The following is a 4,866-nucleotide window of genomic DNA, read 5'->3' on the forward strand; positions in this document are numbered from 1 at the left end:
GGCTCAGTGGTCTAGGGGTATGATTCTCGCTTCGGGTGCGAGAGGTCCCGGGTTCAAATCCCGGCTGAGCCCCGATGCTTTCTAGTTTTTTTCTTGATCACACTCACACACGACTGTCATCCTTACTACAAAGGTGGATCATCACGGGAAATTTTGTAAATTATTAAGCAAGTCTAGCCTATTGTCACTTTTCTTATCCTCTACATCGCCTCTATGTTTCCGCTATATTTTTGGCAAATGATTTAAAAAAAAGCAAAAATCAGGCGTGTGTAGTACTCAGCTGCCGTTCTTAAGTCTTTAAGTGAAAAATATAGACCTCTCATTCTATGTGCCCATATAATATCATAGCTTCGTAGCTGAAAGTTTCGTAACATGTATGATGCAAAAAGAGAGATCTAATTGTCTTGAATATTGCCAATCTAGGCGACTGGGAATGAAAGCTTATCTCATATAATAAAAGATTAGAGTCGCTCATATATATCTTGAGATGTGAGCGGCAGAGGCCTGCTCTTCCTCTCCTACCCTTTGCCTCTCATCATTTGCATCTTCCTCTTTTCCTACTTAAATTTTCCCTCTTAACATTGTCGCTTTCTTTTTACCTCTAATGCCTAGTCATTGTAGTCATTACTACACATAGCTAAGCATATTTACACATATCCAGTCAGTTGCGGCCATCACAAGTCATTGTCTGAGATATCGATCGTTCCGTAGTCATTACCACTCTTATTAAGCATGTTTACTCATTACCGGTCAGTCGCGATCATTACAAGGAGTCACTTGGCATACTGGTTGTTCCGCAGCCACGCTGAGTCATGCCTGCATTACCCCTCATAGCTAAGCACGTTTACTCATTTCCAGTTAGTTGCGGCCTTTACATGTCGTTGTTTGACCGTTGGGTAGTCATGCTATGTCATGCCAAGTCATTATAGTCGTTATCACTCATACAAAAGCATGTTTACTCACTGTCAGTGACTTGCGCTCATTACAAGTGATCGTTTGACATATTGGTCGTTTCTTAGTCATTTTTAGTCATTTTATGAATATCTTGTTACTCACTATATAATTAATTAACTCTATCAATATCTATCATAAAAGCTTTTATTCATTACCAATCATCATCAATCGTTTTCATTCCTAATTGCCTTTCTTATACATCCCTTATTAGCAAGCGACAGATCACCACCCGGATCTGATGCACAGCTACGGCGCACAGATCCCGCGCACAACTCTCGCTCACGGAATTTCGTTCGATGAGCCTGGAAAGGCTTTCGACTTAAAATACATACAGCGCATAATATAAACCTTACCTTTACTCTACACATCATAACCGCTTGCTTTTGTGCATGTCGCGAGCGCTCTTGTAAAGTATATTACATTCACATCTTGCCATGCGCGAGCGCTAATAGGCAAGTGCTTCAAGCGCCGCTTGCGCGCCCTTCGGTTTACTCTGGCATCAGTTTTCTTCGCTCGTACACCCGCTTATAATGCTCTTTATTCCCTGGTTTTCATTCCCTTTAATACTGCAAGTGCGTCAGTTCAGGACCTCTTTCAGCTTTGAGTGCTCTCCGGTTTCAACATCAGGAATGCGCTTAACGGCTGTATTTTTAGCTCCTATTGTCCGTCACGGCTCCGTTCACCAAAGCAAGACAACGTCGAAAAGTGCATTAGCGACTATCACAGCAGGTTTATCATTTAGGTATAATTTCAATTAGCTTCTTCATGAGGGTGCTAATCGTCGAGAATTTCAAATACCCACTGGTCTCTGATGCCCCAGCGTGGATCTCAGCTGATGTTGTGTCAGCCTTGCTTTGTTCGCTCAGAATCTATGGTCTCGATCTCTCGTACATCTTCTTTACGACGTAAGATAAATGCTCCAGTATTTCCAATATCCAGCCCTACAAATAAGAAAACTAAATTCTAGTTTGTTTTCCTTGTTTCTGTTGATTATTTGCTTTCTTTGCTTATTTGCATATCCCCCCAGGCAAGGAAGCGGCCACCATGGTAGCAGTTCAGATGGAAGCTGGTAAGCGGGTGTACGGCTTCATGCGCGAAACATGAATAACTTCACAGTGCCGACGCCGGTCGGTGACGGTATGCGATGGGACAACGCGGTAGTTCACGGAAGATGCTTGCTGGACAGGTGTAAGGACAGATATAGGGGGGGGGGGGGGGAGAACGTTTTCGCACATTCCAGGAGTGCGGAATGGCGTCCAGAGTAGGAATTTATCATCGGTTGAAGAGGAGGCACTATGGTGGTGCTGGTCGTAGTGCTGCTTCCGTTCTTGCTGGGCGGCTTCAGTGTTGAGGCGAGTAATTTATCGGCAATGGGCCATACTTGTAGCAAACTGGTCGCCTAACAATGCAGATGGGGAGGCACAAGTAGACAGGAATGTAGTGTTAAATAGTGTTGGTTGACGGCCATATACTACGGAAGGTCTGCAGCCAGTGGTGCGTTGAACGGCGGAATTATAGGCATAGGTAATGAAAGGCAAAATGGTGTCCTACTTCTTATGGTCAGGAGTGACATACAAGGTGCGGTGAAAGCGCTCGAGAAGGCAATTGGTCGGAGGATGATAGCTGCAAGATTTCGTGTGGATAGTGTTGACTACTCGGAGCACTTCCGCCAGGAATTGGGAAAGAAAGGCTCTCTCACGGTCGCTAACCAATACACGGGGAGCACCACGGCGCAAGATTATCGCCCGCAGTAAAAACGGCAACTTCAGAAGCGGCACCGGAGCAAAAAGGGGCTGTTTCAGCGTACTGCGTCAGATGGTCGATGGCAGTTACAACCCATCGGTGACCGGCGGACGTGAGAGGTAGGGAGCCGAATACCTCAATGGCGATAGAGTCGAAAGTCACGAATGGGCAAGAAAGAGGTTGCAAGGGGCCGGAAGGAAAAGATGTTGACCGCTTACGATGCTTGAAAAGCGCACGTGATATCTATTTTGCGATGCTGGTAGAACGTTCGTGGCAAAAGTAGCGGCTTTTTATAAGTTTGTACGTGTTGTGGTGTCCTAAATGACCGGCAGTGGCATCGTCGATGTAAGCCTTCAACCCTCCATAATGGGGAGGAGGAGGCACAACGGGAAACCACCGGTGACTAGTCGTGTAGTATCGGAGAGGTAAAGCGTTCCATGTTGAATCCGGAAAAGGCGGAGGTGATGACGCAGGCAACTGTTTGGGGCCTATGGTTGACCATGGAAGCGAGCGATAATTGTGCTGCAGTAAGGATCAGCCTGCTGTAATGCCGAGAAGTCATTTCAGAGGTCCAGTGGAGAGGCATCGATAAGTGCAATATCTAGGTGATCACCAGAAGGCTGACGTAAGGGGCAGAGTGTAGTGCTCTTTGGGAGGTGGTTGGAGTAAAAGGCAAGAAAAGGCGTCAGCATCGAGGTGTTTTCTGCCGAATTTGCACCTGATGGTGAGGTTATAATCTTATAAACTAGCACCCAGCGGCCCAGCTGACCTGATAAGTTATTTAACAACGGCAGCCAACAGAGCACATGATGGTCGGTGACGTTTGTGAAGTGGCGGCCGTACGAAGAGGGTCGGAAGATTTTGGCAAACCAAAGAAAGGCAAGGGATTCCTGCTCTGTAATGCTGCAATTACACTCAGTTGCTGTGAGAGAACGGCTAGCGTATGCCACTACCAGCTCTTCAGACGCAGCGTTGCTTTGGAAAAGAACAGCACCGATGCCCTGTCTACTGGCGTCACTATGAAGAATAGTGGGAGCTGTCTCATCAAAATGTCGTCGCACAGGAACTTAAGCGAGTGCTTCCCTGAGGGATTGGGAGGCATGGTTACATTCATTGGACCATAAGGAAAGCCCATCAGACTTCAGGAGGTTGTGTCAAGAAGCTACAATTGAAGCAGTATTTCGGATAAAATGTCGGAAGTTCGATGTCAACCCGAGGAAGCTGCGGAGTCTTTCTGACGTTTATAATGAGGCAAATTATTTACAGATGCAATTTTGTGGGGATTGGGCTGTACGCCTGCCTTCCTCACATGGCCTAGGACTTTGATGGTTTTGCTTGCGAAGTGTGGTTTTTTAGGGTTGTTCTGTAGACCGGCTCATGCCAGACATGTGTGAACTTCTGTGAGACAGTGCAAGTGCTGGGCGAAGTACGACGAAAGGATGATAATATTCTCTAGAGAACACAAGAACGCCTTCCATTTTATTCCTCGAGGCACTGTGTCGATCATGCGCTCGAATGTGGCTGGAGCATTACACAACCTGAAAGGCATTACATTGAATTCATAGAAAGCATCGGGAGTGGCAAATGTGGTCCTGTCCTTGTCAGATTCATGCATGGGAATTTGCCAATATCCTGAGCGCAGGTCGAGACTCGAGAAATACTAAGGTCATTGAAGGTAGTTAGGTAGTTGCCGTTGAAGGTAGATGTAGTTGAAGGTAGCTCCTTGAAGTTAGACGATTTGTTTGCAGTGGGTAAACATCATTGCGGGTTATCCTTTAAAGAACCCGGAATTCCACGCGGAACAGCTCGAAACCATTCTTTTTCTCTTTTTCCTGACAAGAACAACAGGAGAGGACCAGGGACTGCTCGATGACCGGATGATGTTTTGCGCAAGCATATCGGCAGCTTGCTACTCAATGATCTTGCGTTCTGATGAGATAACGGGTTACGGGCGGCGACGAACGATGGTTGATCACTCAGTCTCTGTGCTGTGAGAGGTAACACAAGGTTGATCTAAATCTGAGGTACAAACATCGAAAGACTATTCGGGCTTCAAAAGAACTGCGAGCAACGCTGCAGACTCTTCAGAAGTTAGGTCTGTGGTGACTGTTGCCGCGAGTGCAGAGGAGGGTCTCGGAGTCAAGAATATCAGATGGCGGTTAAGCACAG

The 4,866-nt window shown here is 46.4% G+C and overlaps 1 non-coding gene across 1 annotated transcript; it reads left to right on the forward strand.

Moving 5' to 3' along the window:
- Positions 1–72, forward strand: TRNAP-CGG (transfer RNA proline (anticodon CGG)). Its single transcript has one exon. It is a non-coding gene; the product is annotated as a tRNA-Pro (tRNA).
- The last annotated feature ends 4,794 nt before the right edge of the window (positions 73–4,866 follow it).

This window comes from Amblyomma maculatum, chromosome 4 (genome assembly GCF_055883805.1).
Source record: "Amblyomma maculatum isolate TAMU_Amacu chromosome 4, ASM5588380v1, whole genome shotgun sequence".
In the NCBI taxonomy this organism is placed as follows: domain Eukaryota; kingdom Metazoa; phylum Arthropoda; class Arachnida; order Ixodida; family Ixodidae; genus Amblyomma; species Amblyomma maculatum.